Genomic DNA, 22,960 nt, shown 5'->3' on the forward strand with positions numbered 1-22,960 from the left:
AGTAGGCTCCACGCCCAGTGTGGAGCCCAACACAGGCCTTGAACTCACAACCCTGAGATCAAGACCTGAGCTGAGATCAAGAGTCAGATGCTTAACCAACTGAGTCACCTGGGTGCACCAAGTTTTGTCTGTTTTATTCTCTGATGTGTCTGCAGCCCCTAAGTCAGCATCAGCCCACAATAACTATGTACTGAATGAATGAATGGACATTCACACTGTGCTCTGGCTGTTATTCCAGTGGGGTTCCCTGCTCTGAAATCCTGCCGTGTTCCCCCTCCCAGTATAGACCTTAACCATCACCCACTCCATCATGAAGCTAGGTGTGCATACCTTCTCGATATGCTGGACTCCATAAGGAAGGGATTTTTGTCTAATCATCCTTGGGACCCATCATTGTCCTGAGCCCATAAGAGAATTTGTTCACTCAAAAAATATTGGCTGAGTATTGCTAGTTCCAGGTGCTGTGCTAGGCCCTACTGATACCATGTTAAACAAGATCCAATTTCTTACCTCAAGGGTTTCCCACCCAGGGAGGAGGGAGACCTACAGGCAAATAATAATCAAGCCAGCGAGCAGTGCTACAGTGGGGTCTGTACAAAGGACAATAGGAGGGAGCACAATGGAGCACTTCCGTCTGCCTGGGGCCAGGGTGTGGGTGGTTGGAAGGTTGGTGAAGGAAGTCTCCTCAGAGGGGCTGCTGCTTGAGTAGGGAGATGAGGGTTTGTGGGTTGGCAGGCATGGATGTGGAGAGAAAGGGGGAAGGGTGGTGGTGGTGTGAGGAGAAGCGTGTCAGGCAGAGAGAAGAGTGTGACCATGAAAACAAGGAGACGTGAGAAAGTGGAGGGGGTGGTGTGGCTCAGGGCTGAGGTTGTCTGTCATGACATGAAAAATAAATCAACGATTTATTCTAATCAGAACCTGGGACTCAAACTTAACTAGAGCGGCTAAAGGTAGACGGAGTAGAGTCCTTTCTACTTGTGGATGAAGCCCAGTCCCAGGGCGCAGACCCCAATAGGTAAGATTTCCACACTGAAGCCTGGACTCTGCTTTCTTTGTTCTTTGCAATTGTAATGGTGGTTGTGAAGATCTAATTTTTCTCCACTCTAAATCCTGCATCTCTTGTCTGAGACTGATTATATGATTATACCCTTCTTTTAATATTGATCTGGTTTTATGGCACAAGATACTTTCAAATGATAAAACTTGTTTTCTTTGAGATAAAAAGGGTAGGAAAAGAAATTGACTACAGTGTCTGTAGAAGGATAAAGGAAATAAACATTTTGGGATAAACATGGACATTTTAAGTCCCGAACTGTGATCTATTAGGGACATTTATATCCAAAAGGCAACCCCGTACACAGCAGTGAGCAGAAAATGTCTGGGCCACAAATACAAAATGCTTCAGGGAAAACATTCTTCTTTTAAAATAATCAAATTCAAAAAAAAGAGAATTGAAGCTAAATCCCATCCTTAATTTGTGCTAGAAACCATGTGGCCAAAGTGTACAATTTATAAACGAAATTATCCTTGGCTTCTTCGACCATCATGACTGGCTTCCTCAATGAAAGGAGGAAGTAGAAGGAAGAGCCATTTCCTCAGGATGTATCTTCTCTCTGAGTGAGGCTCCTGTTTGATTGGTCTTGCTCTGTTTTTCCTGTGGGCAGAAATGGAGAAGAGGTTACAGGATGGACCAGTCAGGGCAGAGCCCCCAGACTCCTTCCTCTTTAAACAGAAAAGAAAATAAGTAGAATGTATTTTGACATTTTGTTTTAAATTTTCTAACTTGGCTCGAGTCATTTACCTTTCTTCGCAACGCTACCTACACCAGAGAAACACATATGCTGTATTTCTTGTCAGAGAGGAAAAAAATAATCTTCAAATGCTTGACAATGTGGTGGGCCAGAAGTACATGGACATATGTGGTAGGAACTGAAAGGCTCCATGAAACTTCCTCTATAATCATGATACAAATAGTTTCCATTATTCTGCCATTGTGCCTAGAATTCCTGTGTGACTCATGTCTTTAGGGAAAGATATGTCAACATTTCAGATTATTCTGATCCAAAGGTGATACCCAACTCAGTTGTTAGCTGCTGGATAGCAGAGCTCTCTTATGCTTCCAAGTATGCCCACTTGGCTTAAGTACAATCTATACACATGGTAGGTGTTTAATAAGTATATGTGGAGAGCCAAAACTAAGTATTGTCAACCATTAGCATCATAATAGGATGGTTCACTTATAAAATTATTCTCCAACTAAGAACACTGAAATCTATGCTTATTCAGAAGAAGGAAAGTTAGGTTGGTTTGGGTGCTTTAGCAGACCTGGAGCAGGAGAGGGTGCAGTGAGATGCTTGGGACCCAGGGCACTAGATTTGTATTTGAAACATAATGTCAACTACATAAGTAATTAAAAAATTTCTAGTAGCCACATTGAAAAAGGTAAAAGAAACAGGTAAAATTAATTTTAATATATTTAACCCAATATATTAAAAAGTATCATTTAAATAAGTAATCAAAATAAGAATTCTTAGTGAGATATTCTACATTTTTTTCATGCTAAGTCTCCAAAATCCAGTGTGTATTCTAATCTGAGAGCAAATCTCAATTCAGAGGAGCTACATTTCAAGTGTCCAATAGCCACATGTGGCTACCATATTGGACAGCACAGATCTAGAAGGCCAGTTGGCATGGAGGGAGGGAAAGACAGAGGGAAGGAACAAGGGAGGGGCACTGCAGTGGGGGAGCCATAGGGAGCCAGGGGCCAGAAGAAAGTGGCTGGGAACAGGGACTGGGGAGGGGAGCTGGAAAGCAGGAAGGCACTGAGACAAAATGTGCTTCCTAAGTTTGCTGGGGCCTTTTCAGTATGATGGCTGGAGCTGCGCTGCTCAGGCACACTTGGCTCAGCCTGGGTTGGAAGGATTTTCAGGGCTGTATGTAGGTACGGTTCCTTCAAGTATTGTTCCTTTGGTGTCTCTGAAGTGAATTCATCCATCCCAAAGTCTCTTAGTTTAATAAGTCTAAAGAGTTTTTAGAACACCAACATTTATCACTTTCTTCTAGAGAAATGGCCATTTTCTAGAGGAACATATTGAAATTACCATCGTCCAGCACAGGTATCCCTGGCTAGATGATATCTCCACAACTCTATATTTGATGTCATGGAGAGCATAGAAGAGACTGCGAGAAACAGGGCAGAGAAATTTTCAGTCACTTTTACCAGCATGCCATCCAGTCCATCCAGGGCACTTTTCCGTGATCCACAACCCGTGAACTGAAACTCAGTTTGGAGGCATCTTCCATAAAGAGGTTACATATGGTACTAATTCACCATACTTGGGATGGCTGGGTGGGAGTGAAATCCACACAGAAATGCCATTTGCTTCCTTAGAGACTGGATATTGAAATGTTCCTCTTTCTTGTCAAACTTAGAAATTTATAGCAGTGGCAGCCCCAGGCACCTAATTCAAGGTGTATCTGTCTCCCAGGAAATCAATTAAAACTTAAAATTTTAGGATTGTTTTTTCTACTATAGCCCATTTACATTTGGTCTTGGGAGTTCCTCATGCTGAGAGCTGAGAGGTCAAAGATTTCTGCATCTTTCCAGCATGCACTGTTCTAAATGAAGTTTTCCATCTTCGCTCCCATGAGTGGAATAATCCAACCTAGGAGGTATAGTTCCATTAGACCAATAACCTGAGGCTGCGCTTCATCTATTTTTTGTCCTGCTTTGCTTCTTTTTAAAAGGTCCTCTTCACTGGGTCTTTCCATGGATTTTTTGGGCACGTTCTTTCCCATCACAGGTATTATCTGCATCTTCACTTGCAATAATGGTTCCACCTAGAAACCCACCCAGTAATTCTTTTAAGTATTTTAGATGGATCTCCCCCTCTCAAATCTGTCCAAAGTTTCTGTAACTATCTGGCAGATTGGCCACAGTCTCCTGCCTGTGGTTTCTTCAGTTGCTCTTATTAGGGACTCTCTTCCTTGAGCTGGAAGAGGATGGCTTTCAATGCTTTCCTAAACTTGAGACCCCTTAGCAGGTGTGGGGAGGGGAGGGGTCATTCCAGCTGGCTCTTCTTCCTAATCTTTTCTTTGGGAGCAGCTAGATCTGGCTGTGTCTTTCTATTCCCTTTATATCCCTCTACCTTGTCTCTAAAACCCCAAATGTTTTCCTAAGGAAAGATTTCTTTTCCTCCTGCTTAAGCAGCCCATCTGCTTTCATCTGTCTTTCATTCTCTCTTTGTTTCTATTTAGATAATAGGACCGAAGCATATTTTGACAACCAATCCAGTTCCTCCTTGAGTTTCTGAGCAAACTTGCTTCCAGATATACTGTTTCAAGATTAGGCCTCTTAAATTGTCTTCTTAACTTTTGGGTTGGTAATAATTTCACTGAGCATTTTGGTGGTGTGGGGGGGATTGTTTTATTTTGTTTTAATCTAAACCCAGGAAGATGGAATATTCTTATGAAACAATGGCTTCTATTCCTCTTGATATATTCATTACTGAAATCTACCACCCTTTGGGAGTGTCACCAATGTTAGCAACCTTGAAATATAAAGTGAGGGCCAGAATTTATGTTATTAACAAACTCAGGACAAACCGGAGCCTAAGAGCTCTACTACCATTATTTCATTTAATTTCCACCATAGCCACTGAGGTAGGTATTAATAACATCTACAGTTTACAGAGAAGCAAAGTAAGAATTGGAAAGGTTAAGCAATTAATCCATGTTATACAAGTAGTAGGAGGGGGAATGAGGATTAAAATCCAGATCTGATTCTGAAGGCAGTACTCTCATCATTTGCCCACTAAAAGGTGGGTTACTGTCCATCCCTGCCTTTTCATTTAAATCCATATTCTCTGGACATGAATCTCAGGAAATTGTTGGCTTCCCTTTCCCGCGATGCTTCCAGAATGCGTTTCCTTGCAAATGATGAAATGGAAATGGGTAAGAGTGAATGGATGAATAGGGAGTTCCAGATGGAGGTGAGAAATGCTGAAATGATGAGTCGTATCCGTAAATCAGCAGGTGTGCATGGCTCTTGGTGACAGACACCCATTTGCCTCACAGCCAAACTGTCTGCTTTGCCTTTGCTGAGCTGCAGTGGCAGCCAAACTGTCTACTGCTGAATCAGTGACCCAATGAGAGGGGCTGAAATTATTAAATCAAGCCAAACAAAAATCAAACCCTGGGCATTGATGCAGTGGAAGAAGAAGAGATGTCACATGCCTCTTTTTGAATATTTCAGAGATTATCATTGCCTGGGAATGGAATTCCAGTGACTAGAAAGGCGGAGGGATGATTGCCTTAATGCATTGCCCGTTAATCCTGTTCATCCTTTTGCCAAAGAGTTAATGAAGCTAAGGCAGAAGGAATTGTTATTGAACAACCCAACATCTACTATTTAAGCTAAAAGTAAAGCAGAAAAGGAAGGTCCCCAAAGTCATAAAGGATAATAGTTTAAGCTAGAGAGGGAAATCTAAGGCAGGTTGCTGTAAACCTTGATTTTCAACCCTGTTCCTGATGCCGATGGGCCTGTGGATCTTTGGAAATTTATTACTTTTTCATGCAAATTTGAGCTAAGCAAATTTGAAATCGTGTAATATGAAAATAATAATAAAGCCTCCCTTTAGACTCAACATTTGGAATAATATAAATTCCCCTTATTTGTCATGTTCCCAGCAGGAAATAGATGGTACACTTAAATTAGATGAAAGGAGGTGTGGGCAGGGTGTAGGAAAACTGCCAGGAGTAGTACAATCCCTGATCCAGACCTACAGGGACAAAGGGGGTGAGCGGTTCCTGAACCCTCGGGAGGACAGCTGTATGGGGAGAGCCACCGGACAGCAACTTGCGCCTTCAGGAGAGGGACACAGCTGACCAGTGGTGGCCCAGCAGAGTGGGATCCCTAGGAATCGATATCCTAACCTCTCTCCTCCATTTCCCTGATTTCTTGCAGGTGCTGCCTATTGAGAGAACCTAGCTGGAAGCCAGAAGGCAAGGAGACATGTTGATGTCGTATATATAGATTGACTTCCTGTGGGGAGCAGGGTGAAGGACCTGGAGGACCCCCACACTAAACCGAAAACTGAGCCAAGAATCCTATCATTTCAAACCAGCAGTAGGGCCCATTGTAAATGGGGTTTCTATTATTGTCCATGGCAGTGCCACTCCAGCTGGTAAACAGCACTCACACCCCTCCTCCCCCAAACTCTCTATCCACGGGCAGGATGGAAATGTACCAACTTTGAATTATGAGATGCTTTGAGGGAACATGCCTTCCATTGAATTCAACCTCCCCAATGCACCTTCTTCTCCAAAACACCATGTTGGTTTGGAGTCTTCCTATAAGAGATTTTAAGCTGCACTAAAGAATTCTGGCTCACCTCTCTTTATGCTGCTTCTGTGTTCTTGAGATGCCACAAAGTTAAGATTTTTTTTTTTTTTAAAGATTTTATTTATTTATTTGACTGAGAGAGACACAGTGAGAGAGGGAACACAAGCAAGGGGGAGTGGGAGAGGGAGAAGCAGGCCTCCCGCGGAGCAGAGAGCCCGATATGGGACTCGATCCCAGGACCCTGGGACCATGACCTGAGCCGAAGGCAGTTGCTCAACAACTGAGCCACCCAGGCGCCCCACAAAGTTAAGATTTTTTTAAATACAATTCTCATTTTATTTGGAGGCATGGGACATTATCAGTGCTGTGCAGCCTTCCTTTCTCTTACACTAGAATTGATTGGTACTCCAAGAAATTAATTTTGAACAGAATTAATAGCTGTGTTTCCCTTGTCACAATGGTTGCAGAAATTCTGGCTGCTAGACTATAAGCTCCCTGAGGGCAGGGGTTATGTCTCATTCAAACACTTATCCCCAGCTTCTGGTATAATGCATGGTTCTTAGAAAGTACTCAATAAATATTTCTTGAATAAGTGAACAAAGCTTTTAAAATTATGCATAATCCATAACCAAATCATACCTACTTCTAACCATATTCCCTAAGTCTGTATTATTAAAAGATTTCAGAATCACTATAAATGATATTGGGAAGGTTGAATGGCTCCCACCTCCACTGGAATGCTGGGAACACCACAAACTAAGAATTAGTATCCAAGATCAGTCCTTGTGTATGATTCCATCATTTTAAGAGTTCTTCAAAATGCAATTATTGCCAATTAAAAATTTTCCCTAAGACCCAAAGAAAGTCATTTATCCTTTCAGATCCCCGTGAATGCAGAAAACTTGGTATCTCGACCAAACCAAGTGTAAGAGTTGCCATGGGGCCCATTTCGTTTAGTCATCTGCTTTACTTTAAAAATGACAAGGCTGCACCTTATAGCCATCAAGGTTCAGCCCCAAGTGGGTTGGAAGGAGCCTGTGATTCTCTCTAGGGTAGCGGGATTCACCTTCTATCACCTGCCACAAGACAAGGACGAGGTGGGAGGGGCTAAAGGATTGAGAAAAGCTTTACCCTGTGGTACTGTTCTTTGCTTAGAAAGCCTGCATTCTGGCATCTCTTAATGATGGCTTAATTTGGGGGTATTTTTAATCCAGGAGATTAAACCAAGCCATCCATTAAGAAGTTAATCCATGCATTTGATTTCCATTAAGAGAAAGAAGAACAGATTTTTTTCTCTCTCTTCTTCTTGTCCTAATTTCCCCTTTACTTAAACTTCCTCTCCTCTGTTCAGTGATGTCATTGTAGCTTTTAGTCTCTGGCCCGGGGGTGTGGGTGTTAGCTGCTCTCTCGGCAGCCACTGCTGACTCATCGTGGTGAATCATCTGCCTGGGCCTGGGGCCTGGGAGAGAGTGATGTCTCTGTACACCCTCCCCTCCCCCTGCCTGGCCTCCCCTTTAATACGCTGCGTGTTTGAAACGGGCGTGTTCAGCTTAGGCTGCCCAGGAGCCTGGGAACTCACTAAGCTCCCCAAATGCCAGGTGGATCCTGGGCAGGGAGCCCTGGGGTTCTCACCAGTGCAGGGCTGAACTCCTTCACCCTGCTCATCACGAGGCCATTTATAGACTCAGACAGCTAGGAGGTGACCGAAATGACACATCCGATGCAGCCAGACATCCAACAGTCAAGCTTCCCAGCCCTGCTCAGCCTCTGCTTTGAGGTCAATTACAAACTATCATTTTTGTAAGGATGCTCTTAGTTCAACGGTTGCATAATCCATAGCTCTGTTTCTCAGCAATGATAATTCAGAGCCTCCCGGACAGCAGAAATCCCTGGTTTAATCTTTTTTCCTCCCTTTCCATTTCTTCTTCAACTGCTTCTCCACCTCACTCCTAACTCAACAGTTTCCAGCTGTGTATTGCTTGGCTCTGTTTCCACCCCAGATTTTTCTATAACGTGCAGCTGGACTCCTTCCAGGTCCCAGATGTGCTATTTATTTATGCTGAAGCATCTGGGCCTCAACACAGTCCTGTCACTGCAACGTGGCAAACTTGCAAAAAAAATTCGACTGGCAGCTAGCTGGCAGGCTGCACCATCCTGACAAACCAGGGAGGCATTTCAAAGGAGTGCGAGGTGAGGCCAAAGCAAGCGGCGTGAGTGAGGAAGGCAATCCAGGCGAAGCCAGAGGCTCACACTCTCCGACGCTGTGGCTTTTAGATGAGTCTAGTAACACTGGAAGATGAGGGTTTGATTCATTTCAAAGCACCATGGTGCTGCAGCACAATCCAAATTACTCATTCTCCTCCATAAGTGAACTGGAAGCGAGGTTACCCAGTGAAAGCAAACGGCTATCACCCCTAAGTGATGGGGCTGTGAGCACCAAAGATGACAGTCCAGAATTGGGGGTTATGGAGCTGTCGGGGAGGGACACTGGACTGGGAGCCAGAGTCCTGGTTCTGGTTCCAACTTTCTCCTGCTTCTTTTCATGACCCTAGGCAAGCCTTTTCATCTGGGATCCTATGCCCTCTTCATGACATTAAAAGATGGGGTAAATTGTGAGGTTTCAAGTTTTTTTTTTTTTTTTTAGTTCAAACTAAATCTTAAGTGGAAGTCTTTTATGTATGTGTGTTCAAGATCATGGTGCAAGGAAGCGGTAATAACAGTGTTCTGGGAAACAGCGTAACTGGCAGCTCATCCAGGGCACACTGGGTCCCACAGAGCTCAGAGGCAGGGGGGATGGCGGAGGTGTGCCTCTCCACCACTCAAGCATCCTCACCTTGAGAGTCCTGTAGCTTAGCCACATGGCTTCCCCTCTCAGTGGCACAGAGAACAAGCCCCTCTATTGATGCTCTCTCTTCCTTATTCCTTCCCTGGCCCAGTCTAACTCCCTCCACCCTCTCCTCCTTTCTAGTACCCTCTTCTCCTTAGCTTCCTGCTGGGATGCCAGGCATTCAGCTCCATCCTCTCTGAAGGGGCCAGGTAGAGTAGGCATGGGACAGAACTATTTATGACCTCACGTGAAACAAACCCTTGGCATACGGATCTTCCGGACTACTGAATGGAGCCTCTCTTAGCAGATTTTCTGTGTATTGTATCAAAAGAACTCTCCTCTCTCTTCTTCCACCTTGAGTCTCATTACTGAAAGCCCCATTTCTGCTCCTAGCCCTAGCTTGTGTGGCAAGCCCAGAGTGTGGTGTGTGTCCCTCTGTCTAGTCATTTCTGAGACAACTTTATTGGACCTTGAGGGCTCCTTAAAGCACAGTTTGAGGACCACTGTATAAAATGTAATTATCACTCCCAATCCTTGAGTCCTAAAGACTCAGAGAAGAGTATTCTTCATCTGGATTAGAATCCTAGAAGTTTCTGGACTAGAGAGGACTTTTGGAGATCCCCCCACTCTTTCTCATCTGCTGCTTTGAGGGAGGTCTACATCCATCTAGAGTCTTACTAGTTGGGAGAAATTCCCTGAGGAATCATTCATAGCTCCTAGCACCATACAGCTCTCCCCACACAATTTTCTCTCCAGCGGTGCAGTGTGAGATACTCTAAGCATGTGGGTGAAGGAACATTTCAGTATCAGAGAACATCCCTCCATACAGGTGACTTCTTATACGGAGACCCAGGAGTCCAGCTGGCCTAGAGACAAGAGCTGTGCCACTAAGGGAAGTTCCGAGTCATCTTGGTTCTGGGGACAAATGATTTACTTTTCCTCTCATCCTCAATGAATGGTATAGCACCATACTTGAAGCTGTTATACATCATATTATTCTTTCCAAATATTTGCTGCTCTACTTAGTGATAGGTTAAGACCTCCTGGCTACATGCATGTTCAGCTCAGTCACTGATTTGCTTTGGCCAATGAAATGTGAGGAGAAGTGATGCATGTCACCACCAAGATAACACTCAAAGTCCATATGAAGTTCTACCATCTCACTTTTCTCTCTTCTAACAAAGGGCAATATCTCAAATAGGGGCTGCTTTTTCAGCCTGGGTCTCAGAATGACAAGGATGTGGAGAGGCAGCAGACCCAAGACAGACATGTGGTAGATGTGGAGTTTGAACAAGAAACAGACCTTTGCTGTTGTAAGCCTCATTCTAGTTGAATTGTTTCTTGTGGGTTAGGGGCCAGAGAGACCTAGCTCTGAATTTCAGCTGTATAACCTAAGACAAATCACTTAACCTCTCAAAACCTCCATTTTCTCATTCATGAAATGGGGACGATAATTTCACTTACCTCACTGGGTTGTTGAAAGGATTAAATACAAAAATACAAGTAAATTGCTTAGCACAGTACCCAGTACTTAGAAAACACTTGATACATGTTACTTATTATTATTATTATAAAACGTATTTAGGGCACAGGAATAAAAATATGGGTGTATATGAAAGAGATGAACAATTACGAAGCAGGATAATTAGTCATAAATCTTCTTTTAACACTTAATTTTTAAAAATAATACTCAGTATTTATGGCTCGATGTAGGAAGAATAATGGCCCCCAACCAGTGTCCAAATCTCAATCCCCAACCTGTCAATATGTTACCCTATATAGCAAAAGGGACTTTGCAAATGTGATTAAGGGAAGGATTTTAGAGATGGGAATTTATCCCAAATAATCCAGGTAGGACTGATGCAATCACAAGGGGCTTTATAAGTAAAAGAGGGAGGCTGATGAGTCAGTGAGAGAAGGAAATGTGAGAATGGAAGCAGAGTTAGGAGTGTTTTAGTTACTGGCTGGAAGAGCCAAGGAATGCAGACAGCCTCCAGAAGATGGGGAAGCCATTAGGATGGATTCTTTTCTATGGCCTCCATTAGGAACGCAGACCTGGATTTTAGTCCACTGTGACCATTTGGACTTTTGACCTACAGAACTGTAAAATAATAGATTTATGTTTTGTTAAGCCACTAAATGTATGGTAATTTGTTACAGCATCAATAGGAAACGAAGTCAGGCCCAATTCCTTTTTCTGTTGTTTCAGCATTGCTGCTTCTTGTCAACAGGTAGTCTCATTTTCCTGAGTCCAATATCGTAAAGGTTTGGGTGGAATTTCTTTAGATGCCAATGCATGCTGACTCATAAATTAGGTCCCATGCCTATGGCCATCCTTTCTTGCCAATTCCCTCCCCCATCTCACATGATCCCACCCTACGAATCCCAGATACATAGTTTCAAATCATAAAAGGAATTTTCTATTATAATTTTAAAATGACATGTTATACTTTGTTCACTGTGTGTAGTTTGGGGGGGGGGGTTGCTTGTAATATTTTCCAGTCACTACTAAATGCTAAAATTAAGGCCAGAAGGTCCTTAGATAAACCTGAATTATGCCAGCATGATTCTTAACATGACTTTTTCCATGACTTTTTCCAGAATTCTCTTCTAGCAGATGAATTCTTTCATCATCAAGAGAATGTCATATAAACTCTCTTGATGAAAGAATTCATTTACTAAAGTAATACATGAGGCATATGGTAGTAATTTTTTTTAACATCATTTGTTGCTGAAATCTTGTTTGATCATAAACAGGGAGAAGTGATTGTTGTTGTTTGTTTCTTTTAGATACTTTTTTTTACTTCCTAATTTTTTCTTTTTCTTTTTTTAATTCAAGTATAGTTAACATACAGTGTTATATTAGTTTCAGGTGTACAATGTAGTGATTCAACAATTCTATATATTACTCAGTGATCATCATGATAAGTGCACTCCTTAATCCCCATCATCTATTTCACCCATCCCCCCATCCACCTCCCCTCTGGGAGCCATTATTTTGTTCTCTATAGTTAAGAGTCTGTTTCTTGGTTTCTCTTTTTTTTCCTTTGTTCATTTATTTCTTAAATTCCACATATAAGTGAAATCATATGGTATTTGTCTTTCTTGGACTTATTTTGCTTAGCATAATACTCTCTAGCTCCATCCATGTTGTTGCAAATGGCAAGAATTCATTCTTTTTTATGGCTGAATAATATTCCATTGTATATATATGCCACATCATCTTCATCCATTCATCCATCAGTGGGCACTTGGGTCGCTTCCATAGTTTGCCTATTGTAAATAGTGCTGCAATAAACACAGGGGTGCATGTATCCCTTTGAATTAGTGTTTTTGTATTTTGGGGGTAAATATCCAATAGTGTGATTACTGGATTGTAGGGTAGTGCTATTTTTAATTTTTTAGGAACCTCCATTCTGTTTTCCTTTTTATTGGTTTTAGTGATGGCAGACAAGAGAGAAGAGGAATATTTGTCATCTCTTTCCCACAGGCACTTTTCAAAAATTTCAGCTCAACCCTCTAGAGTGGGTAGGCTGTGCAGGTGCATCAGGGGGTCTCCCTTATGCTTGCAAACCTTTTGCAAGAAGCGTGCTCAGTGTACTATCATTTCCAGGACTCTCTCTGCTTCAGGGGTTCTTGGTTCCTTCACTGCTCCTGCCTGGGGTGGGAGAATGAGTCACGTGGGAAGTGTAAATTTCCTGATCCCTCCAACTACAGTTCATAGCTCTAGCCACACCATGGTAAATATTCTTTCTGTTCTAAATAAAACAATAATTCTGTGCTCAGACTGCTACTTTTTTTTGCTTCTCATTGGCTCCCAATTCACAGAGTCCAGGTTGGGAGTAGACAACTTTCCAGAATCTCCTCAACCACAACATGCTGATTTGTTTTAGTTATTTTCTACTATTAAAATAGGGTTGCAGTATGGAAGGGGTATTCTCTATAAGTTCCAGTGCCAGAAAATAAGCCTTTGAGCTTTCTTGATACCCGGCCTTGTACTTCTAAGTGTCCCCCCATCACTTTAGAGGTCCTAGCTGTGAGTTACTCCCCTCCCCCATCTCCAAACTGCCCTTCTTTCTGATATCTGGTCCTACAGAAGGGTGGTCTGGTTGCTCTCCAATGAGCAGCATCTCCCTCTCGGAATGTGTGTAAAATCTTAGTACATACAGTATACTCACTCTCCTCATGTTAGATTTTTTACTATTACATTTCAGCCTGGATTCTGCAGTGGAAACTTACTGCCACATAATTGACTTTCATTCACTATTTTTGTCTAAATAGGGTTATACCCATTTTTAGCTAGATATTATATGAATTAGTATCTGAATCATACCCAAGACCAGATGGAGTTGGCTTTTCCTGGGGAAGATAAAGTGTTAGGCTTTTCTTGTTTTAGTTATGAAAATGCCAGCTTGAGCAATTCACTGGCTGGTGTCCTAATTGTCTTAATGTGTGAATCAGAGAGGCCATATGGCCCACCTGATCAATTGTGTGGGTATTAAGAAGGGGATGGGAAAAAAAGGATCCAGAGGGGCATAGTTAGTCACTTAAGTCTACCATTTATGTCAGAAGTGTGTTAGTTGCCCAGGGAAGATTTGTAGATGCAGCTGCCGGGGGAAGCGAGCAACATGGATGTGTCTCTGAGCCGGTCTTGCAAAGCCTTCATGTTGTAGGAAGATGAAAATATTTTGGGAGTCTAAGTTACATGCGTTAAGAAATCAGAGGAGCATGGGGTTCTATGCATGAAAAAATAAAGCCAATTAAAAATAATGATCATCCTCTTGGAAGTTCAAAATGGAAAAAAAAAATCTTGCTTGATAAGAATCTAACCCCTCACTTGTGTCCATCTTGAGTAGCAGCTGTCCTCTAGTTGCCATCGACTCCTGGCTTGCCTTAACAACACGGGGTAGAGTCCAACCTGGGATCATATGACCGCTCTTTATTTTCAAAAGTTTCTCTTGGGTGACAGCCATGAAAATCTCTCTTCTTTGGAGGAATTCAAATTTCCAGACATTCATTCATGATTTCATTTAAAAACTTAGTTTAAAAAAAATAAGGGTGTAGAGTAGGGGTTCAAAAGTGGAGTCTACAAGCAGAATTATTTTGTTTGGTTCTCATAGGATCTTTAAGAAATTTCACACACACAAAAAATGCAGATTTCTCCATGGCTACAATCAGCCGGAGTTAAGTGGCCAACTGCCAGCCTGAGAAAGGGCATAACCCATTCTTTAGTTCCCTGTGGACATGCCCTGGGCCTGCTTCATTCTCTTACACCACCTGCCTGGTCCTACACCTGAACCCTGACCGGAATAACCACTTCTCACACTATGAGGAAACTGAGGTACAGAGTCACTCTGAGAGGCAAACACAGCTTACATCCCCAAGGACTCAACTTTGTGTGTGAATGGGAGTGGACGTGAAGCGGGGAAAATCGTTTTTAAAAGTAACTGGAATGGTTTCTCTAAACACACCAATGTGTTGGGGGAGCAAAGGAAGGAAAGTGATGGAGACAGAGAAATCGATGATGAAATGGAAGGGGAGGGCATGGCTCTTTGTGCCCACTTGGTAGCAGGAGACAGAATGAAATTCACTAGTCCATTCCTCACGTGATGCCACCTCCCACAGACAATACCCAGGCTCTAAGCACAAAGTCAGCTGGAAAAGGCTCAATGCACAGAGGCTGACTTCAGGATGTATGTCCACTTTCTCCTCTAAATTCTACAAACTCTATTTCCTTGGATGAAGCCACTATCGCTTTGGACCTGAACCACCACGGAACTTTTACCAAGTGCCTCTCTGTCCTGCTCGCCAGCCCGTTTGGTGCTATAGGATATGTCCGTGGTGCTGGATTCAGCATCAGCATGGTACTGGGGCTTTCACTCCTGACATTCCTTTCTGGATTCACTATTGGGAATACATGTGTTTTCTCTGAGAACCTGTTTTATCGTTTTGTTGCTGTTGCGTGTGTGTGTGTGTTTTAAAACACTGTCAACATTATAAAGGTTATACCACATCTGATTTCTCTCTTTGCACTGGTGGGTTAAAGACCAGAATCAAATCCACGGTCAGCCTCCAGCAAGTACAGGAGACATAGTGGAAAGGGACACATTTGGATACTTCATTCTGTTTGTTTTTTTCTTAATTTCCTAGACCTTAATTTTCCTTTGTTCTTTTTTTTAACTATTAATTTTTAAGTGCTTTTTAAAATGTCTTATTGCTATCAGATATTACACAAATACAGAATGAATAACCAAAATGGGCATTCCAGAAGACAAGGAGTATCTTCAGTTAAATTAGCTTGGGTAAAATGAAATGGAACAATGAAACCCCATGCTTATGGGTGCTAGTTGATTGCAACATATAATTGAACATTTTACCCACACAATGCTTGCCCATTAATTTAAAATTCAATTTAATCTTTGTTCATTTCCCCCAGGTCTTTGATGTAAATTCCTAGCTTCATGAAGATTTATGGCTTGTTTGTTGAAATGGGAAGGGGTCTTCTAATTGGTTTCTCTCACTACCATAGTTACTGGTGTCTGAGATGTGCTGGGTGATATGAGAGGATCCTCTCCCCACCTCCATCCCAGGGACTCTACCTGCATGCAGGCTCTGGTCATCCTCCGTGAAATCCTGGCCTTCTTCAATCTCAGAACCTAGTGTAAACCACGCAGGATCTTAGATTGTATGAAGTGGAGGGAATTCCAGTTTCTGTTTTTCATGTTGCCCTTTGTCAACGACTTTTTTCTGGGATATGCCAAGATTCATATCCAAGTCCTGTTGGGATATTTTCTTCCCAGTTTATCTCCCAAGTGAAAATCTACCAACCTCACTTCCTTTTCTAGAACCTTTCTGTACTATATGTTGTTGGGAAAGAAGAAGGAGTAAGGATGTTAAAAGTGTGTCTGTGTGTATATACAGGAAAGGGGATAGTGAAGATTTAAAAAATTATGGGTGTGATATGAACAAAACATTCCTGAGTGCACAAAAAGAGAGAGACTTTGCATCGTACTCTTCTCTGCACTGGACAACATGGGGTGGTGTTGATTGAGGACAGCTTGTTTGGGTTTGGTAATTGAGGGTGGTTTGGTACAGGAATGGCTGTGGGGTAATTCCAGGAGAAGGCACTGTGCAGCTTACATATAAGGCAAGTTTGGCGTTTGCAACTCATGGAGCTTCTTTCCTGGTTGGAGACAAAAGCTTGCCTACGTAGCCCAACTAGGGAAAAGTTCAAGTGTGTGATAAATTACTACATCACATATTAAAAGTAATAATTGCAATAAATGGGGTGCACCCACAGTTCTAAATTCAACCCATAACCAATTAATGAGAGACTTTCTTGGACAGCACTTAGTTTTGCTTTAGGGGCCTTCCCTAACTTGTAGTGAAAGTGCTCATTTGGTGATTGGAGTTTCATGGATTTCCTAATTTTTATAATCACAACCACGTCTTATGAGGCCTTCTTTTAATACCTTCTGTTATTTTCTAAAACTATCAATGTCACTTATTTTCTAAGGAGCTTTAAAATGCTATCTCTTAAGTTTCTCCAGCTTTGGAGTTGCATGACTAAGCCCATTAGATCCTGGGTCTGGACTAGTTAATACTACTGTATTGAGTATGAATTTTCATGGTTGCAGCAACTTATAAACTTCAGATAACTTAAACATGGCAATTCAAGTGACTTGGTAACTTTACATTTAAAATTTCTGTTTCTTTTATGTAAATACTTAATCATGTAGGACATTCCCTGTTCCTTTTCTCATCTCTCCAGGGCTAAGGCTTCTTCATCCTGTCATTGATGGAGAAGGGTCTGGTGTGAATCTTATCTTCAGTCTTTGCTGGTGTCTGCTGAGGCTTAGCTGGACCTGCCTGGTCTTTGAAATCTGCCTCTACTCCCATTGTGTCCACTGAAGAAGCGTGCCCCTCGTGGTCTCTAGTCATCAAATCCTTTACTCTGCACCTTCTTTGCCAACAATAGAAAGTCCATTCAAATTCCCCAAATGCTCTTCACGAAGCTCCACACCTCTCTCTACTAAACACGGGGAAATGTAGGATTGCTCTTGCACTCTATTCTGGGGCTGTGAGAGATTGAGAGTAGGGTGGCTGGAGGGTGGGACAGGCCATTTCAGAAATGCCTTTGGCAATGCTTAACCTTGTGAAAATAAAAAGAAACCTTGTGGGGCATCTGGGTAGCTCAGTTGATTAAGCATCTGCCTTAGGCTCAGGTCATGATTCTGGGGTCCTGGGATCATGCCCCACATGGGGCTCACTGCTCAGGGGGGATCCTGCTTCTCCCTCTCCCTCTGCCCCTCCCTGCTGCTTGTTCTCTCTCTCTCTCATAAATAAATAAAATCTTTTTTTAAAAAAGGAAACCTTGTATAAGATAAAGTCAGGAGGCCAGAAGGGGAGCTCTTACGCCCTACCACTTGTTGACAATTGCAACCCCAACAGGAAGACTCACACCTTGCAAGTCCATACTGCTTTAGCTGCTTTATTACCCAAGCAGGAGGAAGGTTTTCTTCTTGCCCAGCAACAGCCAGCCAATGAGAGACAGTCACAACTCAGCCAGTGAAAAGCCACCATACTTCGAACTCTCAGTTTATTCTAATGGACTTTTGTTTGTAACAGCCTCTCCCAAATTCCCCCTTTCCTCTATGGAAGAGCCTTCCTCTCCTTTGTTCTCTGAACTTGCCTATAGATTTGCTATAGCTTGCACGTTCTGAATTACAATTCTCTGCTATTCCTGAATAAACCCTTTTTTTTTTTTTTGCTTGTAAAATAACTGACGGTTTTATTTTTAAAGTTAACACTCTGTACAAACTTTTCTACTCTCTTGGCTGCCCTGCGATGAAAGACGTCCTCAGAGGATTTCTTGTCTGGGTTTCAGTTTTCAATTTGGGAGCTAGTCCTCCCCACTCTGAGATGTCTGTCTTTTCCAGGAGGATGGTCTCTACCAACTCCCCAAGGGTTTTGATCCTTGGAGGGGTAACTGTGAGAATCCTTTTCTCAAGAGATACTGCACCAGCTATACACTCTCTAAATGTTCCCCAAGATCCTTAAGCCCAGCTCAGAAAAGGCTCTCACTGCCTCTTTGTGTGGTGGAGATATGCTTTATACATCATCACATGTTCTTCCTCCTTATGTTTTATGTTATAAACTCTATGCATTTAGTGCTCCAGGATTTGCTTTTGAAGTGCCAAAATTTTTTTTTTCTTTTTCAATACCATTGTATCTTCCCCTCTCAAGAGCCTATTTTGAAATTCAAAGTGAAGAATTTGACTTGCTGAATTCAGCTTTTGCTAGGTTCTTTGGTACCTTTCCCTCTCTGGGATAAAAGCCGCTATTCGCTTAAAGATCTAATTTTAATGGTGAAAATGTTCTAGGGTAAAAAGGAAATGCCAAGAAGTAAGAATACATCTGTCAATATTTTAAAATATTTTACAGCTACTTATATGATATGAACTGAATGACTTAGGTGGTCTAGTATAAAATTTTGCTCTTTGGGGAGGAATTGGAAAGAATCTAGGCACATGTCTAACAATATTAACTTTAAATAGTTTTTGAAATTTACCATAAGAGGCAGATTTTTCTCTCCCTCTTGGCTTTGATAATATTCCCTATGTCACTCCCTTCTCTTCCATGATCCTCCATAACCTGGGAGGGTTAGTTGGCAAAATTCCATACAGTAAGCAAGATTTACTGCCATTTAAGAGCCTCATACTATCTCCTTGGGGAAAGACAAAACCCTGTGGCTAAAAATGTCAAGTCTGGGATCTTAAAGTTCTACCAGAGAAACTGTGGGGAATGTTAGTCTCTTGGTGGGGGAATAGGTTGGATCACTGGAATGTCTTTTTCCCAGCTAGTTAATTTCTATGATTCAAGGAAAACAGACCTTAAAAGGAATGGAGAAAGTACAATTTTTATGGAACAAAAGGAACATTAGTTACTTTAACATTTTGAAAAGCATTTTTATGAATTTTTAATAAAATTTGCAAATGATGAAATATCATCACATTCAAAAGAATCAATTAAATGCTTATATTATCATGGATTTAATCCCCTAATTATTGGGAAAAGGTAAAAATTCCCAGATTTCTGAGTTCACGATAGTAAACTTATATTTCTTTCATAATATTCACAGAATGCTCAGGACAAATGCTGTGCAAATGGAGATGTTTTATTCCCAACATGGACTGTTGAAATGAAACTCACTTATGTTGAGTATCGCCACACCAGGTATATACCTCATTGAAAAATGATTCCTGACTGATATATATATTATGTTTGCATGTGTAAGAATGTGTATGTATATGCATGCATATGTATAATTTTATAAATACATATAATTTTTGAACATTGAAAGGTATTTTACCCACTAGAAAGAGTTTGATATTTCAATCTCTCAAATGATAATTTTGTATCATGGAATAGTGGTTAAGAGCATGGGTGCTGGAATCTGATTGCCTGGGCTAAAACCATTAATTAGCTGTGTGACCTTGGGCATGGTACTGAAATTTTCCGTATAGCAATAACCTCATCTCTAAGGTGGGAGCAATAACTGCACCTGCCCCATGAGGTGGTTGTGGGTATTAAGTAAATTAGAACATGGCATTGTATAAAATACAAGATAAATGTGAACTTTCAGTAACATTATTAGTATATGCAAGGCCCATACTAGCTGCTTTGGGGGAGAAAAGAGACACAGTCTTTACCCTTATATGGTTTACTATCTAGTTGGGAACTCAAGCTATAGTCTTATATAAAGTGAAATACTAATATCTGAGAAGAAAATCAAGAGTTCAGTTCAGCTGCACAGACCAGCCTCTTAAATATAGAAGCCATATGGGCTGGGTGACCTGGACCAGGTCACCCTTTTATATCTTTATATAAAATGTTAGTCTCACATTTGTTTCCCTTCACCTGATGCTTATCTCTCTGACATGATGAAAACAGGCTCAAGGCACATTGTATAATAAACAACGTTTGCAGTGGCCCAGCCTATATTAATCTTGCAGTGGTTTAACCATGTGTGAGCAGTAAAGGACACGGCTACTGATGCTGGATTAAGGCTCTTGACAACAGAAGTTGGTTGAGCTGTGAGTGCTCTGAAAAGCAGGCCAGCCCACCAATTTCTGCAGTTTGCAGAGGGACAGTGACTGCTTCAGCTGATTTTTAAGTTTTTTCTGATATTTGCAGACAATTCCAGACTGTAATTATCCAGTTTAAGAGGTAATTCTGTACAAGGACTGGCACAAAACTGCCTATCTGATTGCCAGATAAATATTACAGTTAACAACTTCTCTGTGAGATCAAGGACAGGACTACTTCCCATGGTCTGGGATGTTCATGGAAGGCCTTGGGAAGAAGTGGTTATGAAAGGGCCTTCAAAAAGAATTTAAGGTAATCTTTGGATTAATCCCTTTTAAATAAAATATTAATTCCCCTAATTTAATTTTTTATAAAGAGGAATGCCTTTATTTATTAATTAATTTTTAATTTTAAGTAGGTCCCAAGTCCAATGTGGGGCCTGAACTCACAACCCTAAGATCAAGAGTCATATGCTCTACCAGCAAGGCGCACCATCCCCTAACTTAATTTTTAAATTTATCACTCTAGATTTTCCCCTACTTTCTGTCCCTGACTGGTGCTCGTATCAAAAGATAATTCTGTGCCTAAGTTACGAGCTTAATAAGTTTTCATATGTTGATCTGAGTATATAACCTTCACCTATAAAACTGCTTCTGGGGGGAAAACAGGGGTATTCTGAATTCCAGACAATCAATTTATAAACCCATTTTTTAAAACTCTACTTGGGTTGGTTCTTTCACTCAACAATTAATGAGTGCTTTTCGTTAGGATAAGACACTGTTGTAGGCCCATATGAACAAAAGAAAGATACCTGCCCTCATGGAGTTGACATTCTGGAGAGGACAGACCGTTAAAAAATATACAGAATCAATAATTGGTAGTGTGTTGGAAGGCAATAAGTGCTAAGGGATAAAGAAGGAGTAGTGCAGGGTAAGAGGGAATGGGATGGGTGGCAATTTTAAACAGGATGGTCACTGTGAAGGTTACACTTAAGCAAAGTGTGAAGGGAGCCAGCCAAGATGACCAACCCCAAGTAGGGGAAGAGTATTTAAGGCAGAAGGAAGAGCCAGTGCAAAGGCCCTGAAGCAAGAGCTTACCTAATGAGTTTGAAGAATAGCAAAGAGACCAGTAGAGTAGGAAGGGGGTGGGAGAGACAAGAGGATGAGGTCAGAGAGGTAAGTTGGGTAGTGGCAAGAGGGAACTTGCTACATCATACAGAGCCTTGCAGGACTGTAGAGGCTTCGAGAAAGTCAGCAGTCACTTGCACTGGGCTGGCTTAAAGCAAAGCCTGCTTGTATCAAAATAATTTCTCTTTTCCCCAGTGTCCTATACTTCAACTTTAATGTGGATACAAATAAACTGAGATCTTCCTAAAATTCAAATTCTGATTTAGTAGGTCTGGGGCAGGGCCTGAAATTCTCCATTTTTAGCAAGCTTCCAGGTGATGCCAGGCTGCCAGTCTACAGTTACACATTGACAAGTAAGAATAAAGAGGTGTTGAGTTCCCAGGGGCTCTGGAACTTACCTCTCCATTAGCTGGGTGCAAGGGCCTTCTTGTTCCTTGTGAGCCTGAAAGGACAACCTCAAAAGGTATTTGTTCACTTTCCTATCGGTCATGGTCTCACCACTAGACTCACTATTTCAAGGTCCTATCACTTGGCTAGTAAGAGCATGGTCTAGAACTCCCTCCGAGAACAAGAGATAGGTTGTCTGGCTGTTTCCATGCAGAGTCTAAGAAGTTTCTAGGGCCTCCTCACTGCCTATGGAGGCTCTGACCACATTCCTATCTTACTCCAGTTACAGAAGTTCTGACTTGTGGCCTTCACTCCTGGTCCTATGCCTTGAGTGAAAGCCCAGCCCTGTAAACTAGGCCTGAGGCAGCCAGAGGATCTGGGTTATGCTCCCAGGTAGAAGAGAGAATGCCCTGCTAATGACTGTTTGACAGGCAAGGCTGGCCTTCTTAAGAGCTAGTGCAGTAATCTGCAGCGGTGCAGGCCTGGGAGGACTAGCCACTCATGAATATAAAGCACGGGTTGTGAGTCAAGATAGGCCTGGGTTTGAATTGTGCTTCTATCCCTTACTGTGTCATCTCAGGAATATTCCTTGGGGTCCTGGAGTCACAGTTTTCTCATCTGGAAAGTGGGAATGACAACAACACTTCCCTCATTTATTGAGAGGATGCATGTAAAGCATGTAGTCAGGCACCTGGTGCATAATGATGCTCACAAAATACTGGTTATTATTTTTATAATCACTAGTAACATCCCACCACCTATCAGATCGCGTTGTGGCCTGACCCCATGGTACCCACCTTTACATTCTCTGCAGTTCGGGCACCATGGCAAATCCCTCAGCAAAGGCTTTCAAAGAGAAAACAGAGGGGTCAATGGCAGTTTCATCGTGGTAAATGTCACTAGAAGTAATTAAGGAACTGAAGAGGTTTCGTTTAGAAAGGAGATGATGGGGGGATGGACGTGATGGCTGTCGTCATGTTGTCTCGTGTGAGAGAAACGAGACGCGTTCCACGAGACCCAGCGGGCACGCCGAGACCAACCGGAAGCAACGAAAGGAAAGCACACCCGCCTCCACCAGACAAAGCGAGGCAGGGGGCGATGTAGGAGGGGGGGTGGTCTGTGAGGGTCCGCTCCTGCGCAGCTGCGGCGGCGGAGCCAATCGCCGCGCGCAGCCCGTCCTCGCGCGAC

The 22,960-nt window shown here is 42.2% G+C and overlaps 1 long non-coding RNA gene across 1 annotated transcript; it reads right to left on the reverse strand.

Moving 5' to 3' along the window:
* Positions 1–1,298: 1,298 nt before the first annotated feature.
* On the reverse strand, positions 1,299–22,949 carry LOC118555966 (uncharacterized). The gene is made up of 3 exons (XR_004927241.2): positions 22,570–22,949; positions 21,784–21,827; positions 1,299–1,654 (listed from the first exon to the last, which is right to left on the reverse strand). It is a non-coding gene; the product is annotated as an uncharacterized LOC118555966 (long non-coding RNA).
* Positions 22,950–22,960: the final 11 nt, after the last annotated feature.

This window comes from Halichoerus grypus, chromosome 5 (genome assembly GCF_964656455.1).
Source record: "Halichoerus grypus chromosome 5, mHalGry1.hap1.1, whole genome shotgun sequence".
Classification (NCBI taxonomy): Eukaryota; Metazoa; Chordata; class Mammalia; order Carnivora; family Phocidae; genus Halichoerus; species Halichoerus grypus.